Source organism: Cupressus sempervirens, chromosome 10 (genome assembly GCF_028749045.1).
Source record: "Cupressus sempervirens isolate cs-2001-9-10 chromosome 10, ASM2874904v1, whole genome shotgun sequence".
Classification (NCBI taxonomy): Eukaryota; Viridiplantae; Streptophyta; class Pinopsida; order Cupressales; family Cupressaceae; genus Cupressus; species Cupressus sempervirens.
In genome coordinates, this window is record NC_143127.1 from 845,341,783 (window position 1) to 845,359,269 (window position 17,487).

Here is a 17,487-nt window from a genome sequence, read left to right on the forward strand (position 1 = left end):
CTTGATTTTTCTCATAATGCCAACACTCAACATTAACTAGTTTTTGATGCTCGATACATACTACATTGCTTGACATCCAATGTCAAAACACTTGGCACAAACTAAAGTTTACTGGTGCTCAATATCAACTAAACTTTATTTTTCTTACACTGAAATTGATTTTTCTTGGCTCCAACTAATTTTCTACTTAGTCAAGCTTGGCAGACAAACTTTGTTTAACTTGTTCTTCTAAACTTACTCAATGTAACCAACCTTTGCAACCTTGAATAGATTATCAATGCATTATAATATCACTGTCTTAACTAATTCTTGTACTCATTTCCATATCATATCTCAACCTTCCCACTAGGTGCTATTATTGCCTAATTTGATCAAATCATCTTCATTAATCAAATAAATGATAATACATAAACTATATAAGCAATTCTCTTACCAACAAGTTTGACATCAGTGACAAAATAATGATTGAAACACATTTATCATACTTGTATCAATCTATTTTCAACAAGAATTTTATCTCTCCAAATATAGACATCTCAAATTCTTTACTCATGTCTTCTGAAAATGCCTTGCATAAGTCACCATTTCCTATAAATAAAGTGTCATCCACAAATATTTCTGCCAACACAATTTTCTAGTCTGGTCCTTCTTTGATATATAGACTACTGCTATCATTTGTTCGTTGAAAACCAATCTTTATCAAGTAGTCATGAAATCTTCCATACCAAGCTCTAGGAACTTGCTTGAGACCATACAATGCTTTGTGTAATTTGTAGACCATATCTCTTTTGCTAAGATCTACAAAACCTTTAGGTTGTTTAATATAGACTTCCTCATCAAGAATTCCATTCAAGAATACAGATTTTACATCCATTTGATAAACTTTAAATCATTTATGTGCTGCATATGCTAGTAAATTTCTAACACCTTCTAATCTTGAAACAAGATCAAAAGTTTCACCATAGTCAACACCTTCTTCTTGAGAATAATCTTTGCACACTAACCTTGATTTGTTTCTAGAAACTTTTTCATCTTTATTTAGCTGATTTTTAAATACCCACTTTGTGCCAAAAACATTTTTATCCTTGGGTCTTGGAATAAGATTCCAAGTCTTATTCTTCTCTATCTATTCTATTTGTTCATTCATAGCTTTAATCCAACTTTCATTATCCAAATTATCTTTGACATTTCTAGTTTCAATTTCAGCAAGCAGACATGTACCTTTTGATTTGTTTCTTGTCATTATTCCATCTGACTTGTCTCCAATGATCTGATCAGGCATATGGTTCTTTCTCACATATATTTCTAATGTAGGTACTTTGGATTTAGAATCCATTCCATTAAGCTATTCATGATCTTCTATATCAAGCTCAAGTCCCACTATCTGTGACTCAAGTCTATCAGACTCTGTTTGTTTGGCATTAGCTCAATAGCTTCTAGCTATGACTTGGGTCCTTTAGACTATGAATTAGGTTGCACTGGTTACAACTCGATAACTTTTGGAGACTTTGAGGACTTGGTAGGTGAGGTCCCTTGACTTCCAAATAGTTTTGGCATTGTATCAAGTTCATAGTAAAAAAATCTTCAGTAATCCTTAGGTTCTCTATTGCTTTCCTCTTTACTCTTTTGTGCAAATTCATCAATTCTCACATGTGCACTTTCTATGATCTTATGAATAGTTATATTCAAACACTTGTATGGTTTACTTCTATAGGAGTATCCTGGGAATATGCATTCATCATCTTTGACATCAAATTTACTTTTCATAGATTCCTTCAAGATATGACTTTTTCTACCAAATACTTTCAAGTAACTTACATTTGGTTTGTAGCCATACCATATTTCATAAGGAGTTTTATTTGAGCCTTTATTTAACTATACTTTGTTCAAGGAATGTACTGCAGTACTGATTGCTTCCTTCTAGTATTTGATTGCAACACACTTCTCTATCATTAAAGTTCTTGCACAATCCATGATGGATCTATTCTTTCTTTCATCTATGCCATTTTGCTAAGCTGTACCAGGGGCTAATACTTGTCTCTTAATTATTTTTTCAATGCAAAATTTATTGAACTCATTGGAAATGAATTCACCATCTTTTTTGATCTCAAACATTTCAATTTCTTTCCATTTTATTTCTCTACTCTTGCCATATACGACTTAAAAGTTTGAAAAGATTTAGATTTTTCTTTTAGATACATTATAGTCATCATTCTAGAATAATCAGCAAAAAAAAGAATAAAGTACTTGTCTCCATTGTAACTTTCCATTCCAATAGGTTCACATATGTTTGTATGAACCAACTCTAAGACTTCTTCTGAATGATAGTTCTTGCTTTTGAAACTAGTCTTTCCTATCTTTCCAATTTGATAATTTTTGCATAGACCCATATTAGGTTTCCTCAAACTAGGAATACCTCTTATCTTCTATTTTTCCTTATCTTCACCATATTATCAAAGTTCACATGACATAACCTTTTATGCCATAACCAACCTTCTTCTACTTGAGCAATAAAACATGAAATTTCACTTAGATCTAGGTAGAATAGATTGCCTTTTGTTTGTTTGCCAGACCCAACCAAATTTCCTTTTCCATCCAGTAGTTTGGCCTTCCCATTCATAAATTCCACCTTTAATTCAATGTTATTCAACTATGCCACACTCAGGAGATTATACTTTAGTCCTTCAACCTAATAAGCATTATCGCATCTAAGTTCATTGGTTAGTGAGATACAACCTTTTCCCTTTATGCAACAAGGTTCATTGTTTCCAAATCTCACACTACCACCACCATTATGTTCAATGTGTTCAAATTTTTATTTATCACCAATCATATGATGTGAGCCACTATCAATAATCCATATATCATTTTTTCTAACATGAGAGATAAGTGTCATTTTATGTCCTTCATCACCAGATTCATCTTTCACAACAATATATACCATTTCATCATCATCACTAATATCTAAATCTTTAGCTATAAAACAAGATTTCTTACCTTTTTCCTTGTAGTCTTTGTAGTTTTTGAAATCCTTCTTTCCTTTGAAATTGTTGTGTTTCTTTTCATCTTTGTCTTCTCTTTTTGGGCACCTAGAAACAATGTGTCCAACTTCTTCACAAGAGAAATAGATTAAAGGAATTTTACCTTTATACTTTCCTTTGCCTTTGGGATACCTTCTTGCAAGTAATGCTTCAATGTCTTCAAGATCACTATTAGAACTATCTTCCTCTTCACTTTCAAATTATTTTCTTTTAGACTTTTCAGCTTTCTTCTTGAGTGATACCTTGGCTTCAAATGTAGATTCAAGATTGCTATAACTAGGAATATAATTATCATAGTTATCTAGTTCAAATGCTATCAACCTTCCAACTAGTGCATTCAAAGTTATCTTATTATTTGGACCACATCTCATTTCTTAAATATAAGACACTCTAATTGCATAGATAGGAAGAAGGGTTTTGAGTACCTTACTTACCATTTTTACATCATCAATTGTTCCTCTAGAGGCTTTGATAGCACTAACATTGGCCTTTATTATTTCAACATATTTTACAATGTTTTCATCCTCTCTCATTTTTATTTGAACAAACTGGCCTCTTAAACTTTCTGCCTTGGCTCTTTTACATTATCACCACCTCCATAGATATCCTTCAGTTTGGTCCACATTTCATGAGTAGTGGCACATCCTTCAACTTCATCAAATTTAACATAGTTAAGAGTTGATGCTATGTCAATCATCATGATATTATAATTTTTATTTTCAACATTTTCTTCTACAAACATTGTACTAGTAGGAACCTTATAAGCAGTGTTTAATTATTTCAAACCTAAATCACTGATGGTTGCTAGATGCAACTTCATAAGTTCCTACCATGTTATAAAGTTGTCTCTGTTCAACTTTGGGATCTCTCTTCTATAAGACATCTTAATCTTTAGCATAGGTCCTTGAAACCTTTTTTGCAAGCACCAAGAAGCTTTGATACCAATTATTGGATATGTAAGAGGAATAACTAAGAGGGGAGGGGTGAATCAGTGGCCACTAAAAAAAATCCCAAATCCCTTAGATGTCAATACAAATCAAAACTTTGATTAGACTATATTCTTATATAACTCAACAAACACACATGCACTCAACTTACACTAGAAAATGTTGTAACTCGATAGACACTAAAATAACTTGGCAACTGCTTAATATAAAAATATTTAAGATATTATTTGTGATTAACCTTACTTAACTTAGTTTCACACACATAAAATAAATTATAGCATGAACACAATTGACACCAAGATTTAACGTGGAAACCCAATTTGGAAAAAATCACCAATTGCAACTAGTTACTGATTTTCACTCTTTGGAAGTGAGCTTGGTTAGGAGCCAACCTTGTTAAAGGTTACAAAACACACTTCTAGGTGTGACCTTGTTAGAGGATTTAATCACCCTATTAGGATTGGCCTTGTTAGAGGTCTTTAGACACATCAAATAGAAATTCCAACTTGTTAGAGGATTTAAAAATAATTGTTAAGCCAACTTAGTTAAGAGATTTGGATAACTGCTACAATGGCTAGAAAGTAACAATGAGATGATGTAATTTTTGATGGAACTAAATTACTGATTACATATCTGAATTCTGGCTTGTATATTTGATCCTTCCTGATCGAATGTATCTTTGCAGCTTAACAAGGATATCCTGCTTATCCTTCCAATTTTCCTCCTCTAAGCATCATTAGATCTTCTATTTTGTTCCACACATTCAACCCTCAACTTGACCTTATATATATATAAAACACATTGTCAAGTTGGCTTGAATACAACTTAAAATAATTAATATTCATCTCCTCATTGGCTAGAACCAACAAATGATTCAATTGAACTCAATATGCCAAAAAAAGAAAATCCTTCGTTAGTCAACCCTGCTTGGTAGACACTAACTTAGAAACAATTTTCCTATGTTAACCAAGTGAACTCAATTAACACTACATAATCATAGATTTCCTTTTGTAACCAAGTGAGCTCAGCTAACATTGGTTCCATCCAACATTTCCTTCGTTAATTGAGTGATCTTAGTTAACACTCAACTTTTGCAAACTTTGCTTTGATGATAGAGTGAACTCGCTAGACACAGGAAACTATCTTCAATGCTCGAGTGAGATTGGCATACATTGACTAGAAATTATATGACATTTTGTGTAACATCAAAGACAATACAAAATCAATTATTTTCAACAAAATACAAAGAGAAATTGCAAGATATCCATGCATTCTAAATTCTATCTCCATTTTATGTGTCTATGACCTTAGGAGTAAATGAACAAAGTTTAGTTTATTTGTATGCAATCTCAATGAGTTGTATGATAATTCATTATTTATTTTAATTCAATGAATTAAGTAAATGCTTTTGTGAAGTGGTAGGGTTATTGGTTTATGGGAGGGATATTATAAGTATGGAATTTAGGGTTTAATAGTATATATATTTGATTGCAAGACAATTAAATAGATCTAATTTAGTGACATGACTCTATTGTAACAATGGATTAAGGCACTAGTCAAAAAATTTAATATCAAGGAAGATAGTCATAATTTTCATTAAATTATTCATTTTAAAATTAAAATGAATTTACAAGTTTTTGCAAAAATGAAATCCAATGTTGATCATCACTTGTTGCAAAAGTTTAGCAAGTTTTAGTTGGCTACTGTGAGCTTGTTGTCATTTTGCAATTTCAAGAAATTTTAGAGACCAAGTCTGTTGTAAGGGATGTATGGTGTGATAATGCTCATAACATGATTGAAATCCCTAGGTTAACCTACCTTGGTTAGCAGAACCTAAGGTTAAGAAGGCATCGTTTTCCTTGTTAGTTGGTCCAAATCCAAAATAGCATGTGCCAATCATGGGAAGTAGCTAAACCCTAAATATCATCCTTTTGTTGTCATTCAGTACTATTAAATCAGAAATCCCACACTAAGTATGAGAAACATGATGTTAATAGTGATCCACAAGACCATGTTACATAATTTTGCACTCATAGCACAAAGTTTGTGCATGAGCCTACATATATCATGCGAAAATTTCCTAGGAATTTTAGTAGGAAAGCCATAGAGTGGTTCAAAAAATTGTCTCCCCCACTTAAGTCCTTTGATCAACTAGTGCAATGTTTGATCCAATAGTATTCATATAACATTCAACACACACTAACTATGCTCGACCTATACAACATCAAAAAAAATCCTGGAGAGTCCATTATCATTTTCTTTTAATAATGGAGGAAGCTTCATTCATGTCACCCTCATCAAATACGTGAGTTTGAGAAGATTGACATATTTATCAACAACCTTGTTCCCAAATTGTACTTTGATTTTATAAAATATATCTTTTCTACATTGGAAATGATGATATAAAGTGCCCTAAGCATTGAGTATGTTTTGTTTAAAAAGGGTGAATTTATATTGAACAAGGATAAGTCCAACAACAATAATAGACAAAGGTAAATATTGGAAGAAGAATAAGCACATAATTTCTGATGGTATAGTTGACACACCCTCTATGAGACTTAAAGAGCCTATGTTTAACTTAAATACTAGCATCCAAACCACAAAACAACATGAGGCTCCAAGTAAATCCAAAGACTCTAGCAAGAACAAGTCATTGTGGATATCCAAATCTAAATGTACTTTTACCCAATTTAGGATAATCACTTGAAGTCATGTTGAAGACATTGGTATCAACACAAGATTATCATGTTTCTAGTAAAATAAATACCATGTGAACTTGAAGTTAAAGCTAAGTGGTAGAATGATGATAATTATTGCAACTATCATAGAAACAAGGGTCATAATGCTGATGTAGGAGACTTAAACACCTCATTAAAGATCTTATCAATGATAATAAATTTGAGGTCAATGAACACAAAACTAATGCTGATCATAAAGTCTACACTAAACCCCTAGCTAAGTTAGAAGGCTATAGGAAGCTATGTTTTAATGGAATCCTAGGATATCCAAATGTTTTTGTTTACATAAATAGGTTTTACAGGGACCCTAAAACCCAAGAGTTAAAACATAAAAAAGGTTGATAATAAGCATTAAAAGCCTAGCCAAAAAAGAACAAGTCTAAAGGTTGATAATAAGCACTAGGCCTAGCCAAATCCACAAAGGCCAAAGGAAAGGCCAAACAATTATATTAAAAAAAAGAAGAAGGAAAAAGCCAGGACAAAAAGCTAGACAAAAAGGAACAAATAGAACCAAATAAAAGAGCCAATCCTTGTTCTTTCTTTTGAGCTCTTGCATGACCTGGGCAGCCTCATTGGCCATCTGGTTCTCCTCGGCCTCCTACTAATGAGTCTTGTGTACATCTTGATCTAGACTAGTGTAAGTGATACCCATGGTAGTTTCATCATCAAATCTAGCTTTTCCCTTGTCTTTTCCTTCCTCATCCCCCTGCATACCTCTATCTTTAAGCCAATCATTTAATGACAAAATGTTGTCATTAATCAAGTTGAGTAGTGAGATCATTTGGCTTGACAGATTGTGATTGTAATTTTCTAGGTCGTGGATCCTCCTTTCTGCTAGGCTAATTCAATCATCCTGGTCTATCCCCTTCTCAAGACCCGTTAAATTCTTGGCTCCTTCCATTTGACCCACCTTCTCCTTCACCTCCTCCAGCTCATGAAAAAGCCACTTGATTGACCTAAAATTATCAATCATGCTATTGCGGGCATTGTTCAAAAGGTTCATCCCATTTTCCCTAGCATTATCGAAGAGTGCCATAATTGTAGGGTTAATTAGCTCTTCAAGCCATGGCTCCTCTTGGTTGTCCACCAGAATCTAGGGATTCATCACTTCTCTAAAAATACCAATTTTTGTTGTCCTCACATTAAAATTCCTCTAGGCTTTCCTCCTATCTTTGGCCATCACTTCCCCCCCATCTCCAATACTATCCTTTATCTGCTCATCTAGATGGGCTTGAGGATGGACAGGGGAGAGAGGCAACAAAGATATATCCAATTTCTTCTGCAACCTCTCATCCTCCATCCCTACCCACTTGCATTTCTTCCCACCTTGGTCTTCCTTTCTTTCCTCTTGCTTCTCCTTATCCTCATCTTCAGTCTCCATGTCCTCCTCTTCATCATTGTAGTCCTTCTCCTCATTCCCAAGAATCTTTTGACCATGACCCCTAGGTCTTTTTTTGCTAGGGGTAATGGGAGATAGTGACTTCTTATCATGAGGCATAACATTTTTACCAAAGAAAGTTAACCCCCCTTCCTTAGAGCTAATGTTGTAAATTTCATCTGAGTCAGAGGAGCAGCTTGAGCTTCTATTTTCCTCTTTCCCAGTCTATGAGGGGATGTTACTTATTGCCCGAGTCTTAAAGTGCTCATAGATAAGCAATAACACCCCCTCATGTAGAGCAAGGTTAGCAGTGGGCTTCTTTTTGAAGCTAGACACCACCTTTCTCATGGAAGTCAACAAATAGAAAGGAAATGAAACTTTAATATCATGCCAAAAATGATTCAAAAGAATGAAATGGTGGGTGCGAACATGATCAAACCTAGGGTTAAGAGTAATGTACTCGATGATGGTGCACAAAACATACCTCCATAATTTCATTATGGAATTTGAATCATAGAATGTATCACTCTTTTTCAGGGCATTAAGCTCCTTAGTGTTGTCCATGAAGTCCTTCACTGCATTGGCTGAAAGCTTTTTGTCCCTAAAGAACTTAAAACCCTCCATCCGAATCTCAATAACAGCTAAAATCACCTCCTCCATTATCAAAAATGAAACCCCATTCACCTTGACTCTACCATCCTTCCATGAGCTAACCATGCTGTCTGTCACATTTTGATCAAAACCATGCAGCTTCATGATATATCTTGTAATCCCACCCTATTCCAGCTTCTCCCACACTTTGTCCCTACTTCTCCATTTTTTCATCTTGCCCACCAGTTCTTTTCTGCATCTTTCACGCACCATTTTAGCACTTTGCACTCCCACAATTCTCATAAGCACAACCCTTTGTAACTTCACCACCTAATAGAAATCTCTATGTTTGAGAAAAAAGTTGAAGAAATTAACCTTACCATTGCACAGGTTGCATATGCAAAAAATAACCCATAAAGCGTGCCAAATAAACTATAATAAATTCCACCTCTTACACTTTCCAATACAACCTTTATGAATCATACCCTTTGCCCAAAAGCCTTTCCTAGTCATAATTGCAAATTGATCTCCTTTGTACTCCCTTGGATCTTATCCAGCTTGATCAGGCTCTTAACATCGATCGAAAAACTTTTTCCTAGTTGCCAAGTCATCTTTTGGTCAGATTCCTCTCCTTTATTTACGAACCAATCTGCCACTGGGTTTGCTTCTCGAAAAATGTGAGTGACATGGACTCTATTAAATTTAGCAAGAGTCTCACATGTCTCTTTAATTAGATTTGCAATTGTCCATGAATAATGAGAGTTTCCATTTATACATTTAATAATGTTATTTGAGTTCCCTTCAAGCAAGAGATTAGTAACTCCAACTTCAAAAGCTAGTTTCACCACATAGAAAGCCACACTTGCTTCTGCAAAGTGATTAGTTTGGAAGTCCACCAGGAGAGAGAAGGCCGCTAATCCCTCCCCAAATTCATTCCTTATTATGCCTCCACATCCCAAGGAGCTAGGGTTTACCTTGGAGGCCCCATCAAAATTGGCTTTATGCCATCCTTCTAGGGGGAGAAGCCACTTGACTTCCTATCTTTTTAACATTCTTTCTTTTTCTTTCTCAATTTTTCTACCATCTACTTCGATATCTCCCCCCTTCCTTACTAGGTAGTTTTCTTTTATATTTTTATAAATCTTCTTCCTGAGCACTATGGCTGGCTCCTCTCTATCTTTGAAGATTCTATTGTTCCTCTCCTTCCATATGCTCTAGCAATAGTGAGGTAAGATCCAGGTATTTAATTCCTGCAAGATAGATAGATTGAATAAATTTTTCCACTGGCTGAAAAAATCTAGGAGATTATCTAACATGCACCAGCTAATCCCTAAGTCTTGCATAAGGAAATCCCAAACCTCCCTTGAGTAGGAACAATGAATGAACAAGTGGTTGCCTATTTCCAGCTAGTTCTTACATAAAATACATCTGCTTGGCAAAATTTGTCCTCTCTTTATAAGGTTAACCTGAGTGAGGATTTTATTCTGTAAGGCTAGCCAATAAAATATATTGATTTTTGGTGTGAGGCCAGGGAGCCAAGCTCTCAACCATGGAGGATTCTCTTTTAAGCTCCAAAGAGCCATATAACCTAAAGCAACCGAGTAGTTTCCATTGGAGTTGCCCCCCCAGATCATTTCATCCCTCTTGTTGCTGAGAGCCATAGAATTTAACATTAACATGATTGGTTTTAGATCATCAAAGATTATAGACAAATCTATCCAACCCTGGTCATTCCTATAGTTGTTGACTTTCAGCCCAAAATGTTGAATACATTGATTCACCCAAACTTCATAGACATGATTGTTCATAAGGGGACCCTGAATAAGCCAACTATCAAACTAGAATTGGATATCCTCCCCATTCCCCAATTTCCAAGAAACTTTTTCCTTAGCCAGGTCCCTAGCTTTTAGAAAACCATTCCAGATAGCAGATCCTCTAGAAATATAATCACTAAAAGGGTGAACTAAATTGAAGGCCTCTTAATATACTTGTTAACCAAAATGTCTCTCCATTCCCTAGTGCTGTTGAAGATACACCATAATTGCTTTACCAAAAGAGTCTTATTTAGATGTGTAAGCTTCCTTATGCCAAGACCTCCATATTTCTTAGGGAGATAGACTTTGTCCCAGGCAACTAGAGGATATCTTTTATTCCCTTCAACTCCAATCCATAAGAAATCCCTCTATATTTTCTCCATCCTCTCAGCAAATTCGACTAGAAACACAAAAAGGCTCAAAGTGTACACTGACAAGTTCTGAAGGGTGGATTTAACCAGTTGGCATTTGCCTACTTGACTAAGAGTAACACCTTTCTAGCCAACTAAATTTTTGTTAAACCTATCCATAATACCGTTCGAGAAGGAGTCAGGAGGAATCGATCCCAAAGGAAGCCCAAGGTAAGTAGAGGGAAACTTTCCCACTCCACAACCTAGAATCCTAGAAATTTTTCTCTATCTGTCCTCTAGGGTATTAATAAAGTATAAAGAGCTCTTATCCTAGTTAATAAGTTGACCCAATCCTCTAGAGTAGATATCCAAGACATTCTTCATAGCTTTTTCCTTCTTATGGAAGCCTCCCACCCCATGATAGTATCATCCACAAAATGCTGATGCGAGAAAGGATCACTTTTAGAGGAAGATTTTACCCCTTTGATTCTACCTTCCTTATTCTTTCTCTCAATAAGCCTTCCTATACATTCAACCAAGATAATGAAGAGAATAGGTGAGAGAGGATCCCCTTGATGAAGACCTCTTGAGGGTTTGAAATTTTTTGAAGGAGCTCCATTAACTAACACAACTAGAGAGGAAGTAGAGACAAGCTGAGATATCAACTTACAAACTTTTAAATCAAACCCAAAAGACTTGAGCACCATATCAAGAAAAGACCAGTCTACTTGGTCATAGGCTCTAGAGAGGTCCAATTTAAGAAACATCCCTTCCCATTTTCTAGCTTCCATGGAGTGGATCACTTCATGCACCATCATGATCAAGTCTAAAATCTGTCTGCTCGAGACAAAACCCATTTGTTGCTGCAAAATGATCAAAGGGAGGAGCTTGAGCAACCTAGATGTAAGCACCTTCGAAATAATCTTGTAAAAGGAATTGCATAAACTAATAGGTCTAAACTTTTCCAAAGAGTTAGCCCCAGGCACTTTAGGAATGGGAACCAAAAAATTGGAGTTAATCTCCTTAAGAATGCTCCTGGCTCCAAAGAATTCCTAAACAACCTTCACCACATCTTCCATCACCACTTGCCAATACATCTTAAAAAAGAAGGTAGGAAAACCATATGGGCCTGGAGATTTATCTGCAAGCAAAGAAAAGAGAGCTTCACAAACTTCAAAAGCTATAGGAATAGCTCGAAGCATTAAATTATGGTGAGGTTGGATGATCTAAGGAATGCAAGCAACCACGTCTTCCTAGTTCACCTTAGATAGTAGAGGGCCCCAAGACAATAGAGAGGAGAAGAAGGAAACAACTTCAACTGATATTTCATTCTCCTTAGTCAGAAGATCCTGCCCTTTCATGATACCAACAATTCTATCATTAGCTCTATGCTTGAGAGTGGTTAGATGAAAGAACTTTGAATTTTGATCTCCATCTTTAAGCTAGTTAACCCTAGATCTTTGTCTGTAGAACTTCTCCTCTTTGCTAATGATATTATGTAAGTCTATAAGAATAGACAACTCAGCCTCCCTATTAAGCTCATCATACCCATCCTACTGAATAGAGGTTTGAACAGAAATAAGTTTATTAGAAAAGTCATCTTTCTCAAGAAAGATATGGCAAAAATCAGACTTGTTCCAAACTTTAGCCATCCTCTTAACATTAATTAGTTTCTTGGCTACTCTAAACATAGCAGTGCCTTCCACATTTTATCCCCACCAAATTTTAACTTTACCCAAAAGATCAAGATGAGAGGTCCACATTTTTTCAAATCTGAAAGGGGGGTTCCTTCTAGGTCCTATAGGAACAATTGAGAGGGAGATATGAGAATGATCAGAACCCACTCTAGGTAGAAGAGCTAACCTACAAGAGGAATATTTCAGCCAATCAGGAGAGATTAAAGCTCTATCCAATTTGACCTAGATACAATCCTTCCCAATATGTTTGTTTGACCAAGTAAAGGCCCCTCCCATTGGATCTAGATCCAAAAAGGCCAAACCATTGATGAAGCTAGAGAGGTCTTTTCCACTTTCCCAGTCTTGAGTTAGACCACCCATATTCTCCTCATCCACAAGAGGGGTGTTGAAATCTCCCATAATGATACCTTTCTTTAAATTACTACTCTACACCAACTCTCCTACTTTAGTCTAGCAATTTTTTCTTTCTTTTTTATTCTTAGGAGCATATAAATTCAGCAAAAACTAGTTATCATTGGATTGAATTTGATCAACTTTACAGAAAAAAATATTACCTTCATTAAAAATTGATTCAACTCTAAAATGCTTGTTATTAAACAAGGTTAATAGACCACCAGAAGCACCCTCTAAATCTGAAGCCTCCCCACTCATCATGTTACTAAACTTGATTTTTCCTAGAAAATTCTTTTTCTTCTTAGTTTCTTGGATCATCATAATACCAAGTCTTTGATCTCTAATCAAATTCCTATTAATTTCCTATTTGTGGGCTCCATTAAGGCCCCTAATATTCCATAAAATAATCTTCATTTTCCATTCTTGGAACACTCTTGAAGAGTTCTCTGGTGCCCATTTGCCAAACATCTTCTGGTCTCCTCCTCTCTAGTTTGCTTCTCTATTCTTCTACTTCTTCTTGCCACTATTCTGACATCTAGTTTACAATTGCTTCTGGTCTCCACTGGAGAGGCCAGAGAGGGTTCTCTAACATATTTCTTCCTAGGCTTAGGGGAAAGAGAAACTTCTCTTTCCAATTCAGTGTCCAATGACCTAGATACAATGAGAGTATTCTTTGAAGTACTTGAAAGATCCTCCCAATCATTGAGAATCCTCTACAAAACATCATTCTCCACTGCTCTTTCAACTCTTGCTCTAGAGGAAACAAGATTATCCTTTGGACCTTGATAGATAATTATATCCTTCTTTACTCTATCCTTATCTTCTTCCTTGGAGACCAAAACACTCCCCCCTTCAGACTCTTCAAGGATCCCTTCCGAATTAGCCTCCATCATAATCTACTGAGATGCTTCCTTGCATTCTATTACCACAAGATTAACCTGTTGCAAATCTGTCATCCCTTCCATGACCTATGTTTCCACTATCTCTTGAATGAATTCTTGAATTACTTCTAGGACATTTTCCTCTAGAAGTTCCTTTAGATCTACGAATCCTTCTGCATTTAAAGATACATGAGCTAGCTTCAAAATCTTAGATTGGGTAACATCCTTCTTATCTTTGGTCTAAGATATTGCAGTAGAAGATGCTATCTTTTGATTTTTGTCCTTCTTTACTTCTCCAGCCTTTTGACCAACCATTTTAGAACCAACCTTCTAGCCTGAGATGGTGGTCTTCTTCTTCCAAACTTTCTTGTCTCTATTGAGATAAGAAGAAGAAAGAATCTTCTTTTTATCCATCTTAGCTTTTGAACATTGAAAAGCCTTATGTCCAGTCTTAAGACAATGAAAGCATCCAAAAGGTACACTCTCATAGTCCAACTACTAAATATGATTGTCATGTTTAGACTCAAAACACACCACTTCAGGCATATCATCCCCTTCCCTTACTCCTATACAGATCCTTGCTTAGGTTAGTCTACTCTTAGAAGCAGTGATAAGATCAATAAATAAAAGTTCTCCAAAAGAACTGGCCACACCCAAAAATAATCCTCATTCCAGAATTCCAAGGGCAACTTAGGGAGTCTAACCCATACTGGAGCTTGCTGAAAAAAGGATTCATTTAAATCCAATTTTGAAGATCATTTCTACAACACCAGTGTTGCTCATCCTATGCTCCAAGGCTCTTCACATAGAATATTAGCCATGTCCTCATTACAGGTGAAGTCAAAAGAGAGAAACTGTGATGTCCCCACTCTAATATATAAATTAAATAATAAATAAGTATTATACATAAAGTGATATTAATAAAAATATTAAAGTAATCATATTTTATATGTAATATTATATAATAATATCCTTACATTATAATAGCAATATGGAATTATGAAATTAATTAAATAATAATCTAATATAATAAATAATTATAATGATTAAAATATGATTTAATACAAAAACACTATTAATATAAAATATTATAATATAATAATATAATTTATACAGTTGATATAATAATAAAATGATATATGTTATTAATAACAATTATATTAATATTACAATTACTAATATATTAATAATAATTAATGTTACAATATATTATTATTATTAATATAATATAATTAATATAATAAAAAGATGCGACTCTTAGAAATGAAAACTATATATACATAGAGGAACATAATATGGAGGGATATATGAGAAGAAGGAGAAATATAAAGGGAAATAAGAGGGAACTAGTATCTGAGGAGAAAAAGGAGAAAATTATACACAATAAGGTTATGAATTCTAATGTCACAAAAATGATTCATTACAAATGGTATTAGAGCTAATGTTCCTGCCAGCCTGAAGAAAATTATAATTCTGCAAATGATTTCCTATAAATATCATGAAGAATTTTGTATTGAGAGAGTACTATAAAAGCATTAGCTTTGACAAAATCCAAGAACGAAAATTCTTTGAGTTTTGAGGGTTACGCATTCATGATTGTTGGAGACAAGTGTAAAGGGATTAAGATTCACAGTAAGATGTATTCAAAAACAAATTATTCAAATAATATTTTAGTACAAAGGTTTTATCAAATCTGTGGGGACACATAGAATAATACAAAATATCATTCTTGTCTACATAGTACATTCATTGTAACTATCTGAATTAGATTGCCAAAGAAAATATGATTCCCATAGGGACATTGGTGGACTATTGTTTCTCCAGGTAGTCATTATGAGAATCGTCACGTAAGCCCTTGCAGATCTCTCTAAGGAGTTGTCAAATGCATTAAAGCATTCAAACAGAAAATAAAGTGCAGATTCGTGAGCCTAAGTGATGAAGAACAACATAAGATGAATGATAGGCGAAAGTCAGCGTAAAGGAATTGTTTATACTTCAACAAAAATCACCAATATTTAAAATCATTGATGTGACCTCTGAGTCAATAGGGAACATATTATCATTATTAATATTATGAGTCTTGTTTAGTCCAAGGATAGAGAAACCCAAAAAGAAATCCGAGGATAGAATGGACCATATAAGCGCTTCCATAGAAGCATAGAATTATCCTCAGTTATATCACAATGCTATCGTGATTGGTTATTTTCATTTGTGTAGCCAAATTCTACAGTCTATTAAGACCAAACCAAGGGATAAAGCCAAGGGAAATCAATGACATTTGAGCATCCAAATTCATTTGGCATTCACCGTCATCATCTTTGGTAGACACAGCAAATGATGAATCCAATGTACTAGAATGCATTAGCATAGGTATGCATAAAAAACAATCGTATCTTGGAATTGTAAAACAAGAGAAGAAGCTATTTGTAATGAAATGAAGCAAAGGAAATATAAAGCAACATATAACACTTGTAAGTATAAGTTGTCCAAATCAACATATCTATTCCATATTCAGTGGACGCTACTAAGAGGTGTTTCATGAATTAAAATCTGGAAATGCAATACGAATTACATGTGAAATCTAAAGGATGATTACAAAGGCTTCGAATCAGTCATTGATTTAAATAATAGATATTGACAAAGAAGTTTAAGACTATGCATTCAATTACATCTTCATAATCAACATTGGACATTATCACATACCCAGCAACTACTCTATAAGGCAATTGATTTATATTACCAAGACTGTTTGTGAATATGTATTGATTGAAAAACTCCAGTCTCTAATGTGCTCAATGATACTCTAGTTGAGTTAATAAATTTTTAGGCTAATATAGAGACATTAATAATTTTTTAGGCTAATATAGAGACATGAGAACTATTGAGTAGAGGACATAAATGCGGAAAGAAAAGTCAAGTTCATAGAATAGAGGAAATAGGCAACCCAGAAATAGAAAGGACAACACCGAAGAAGATGAGATATGATCAAGGGAACATCAATAACATTCAATCAATGAATAGAGAGGGAAGCCAATGGAGCTTCGAGGAAGTTCAACCATAGTTAAAATATGAAATTGTAAGTTTTTTTAATTAATGTAATCATAAAGGTGTAAAATTGATTATTTGAGAAATGATTTATGGATTTCAAGTAGCTTTCCTATGGAGTCTACAATCAAGGAAGGTTTATAAGATGCCTTATTGTAGTACTAGTTAAGGGAAAGACCGTATTTAACTTTCCTATGGAGTCTGCAATTAAGGGAGGTCTGTTAAGACACCTTATTGTAGTACTAGTTAAGGGAAAGACTATAAGGGCATCTATCCTTCCTATAGAGTCTACAATAGAGTTCAAGAGCTGCTATGATACCCTATTGTAGTACTAGTTAAGGGGAGATAGTAAGGGAACTCTACCAATTTTCTATGGAGTCTGCAATCAGGGGAGAACACCCTATTGTAGTACTAGTTAAGGGGAAGGTAGTAAGGGCACCCTACCAACTTTCCTATGGAGTCTGTAATCAAGGGAGAGCAGTTAGGACACCCTATTGTAGTGCTAGTTAAGGGAAAGATAGTAATGGCTCCTTTTTACAAGAACCTTTCTAGCCAAACAAGTAATCCACTAAGTAGACCACCTTGTGTGGATGCCTAACACTTGCCACCAGG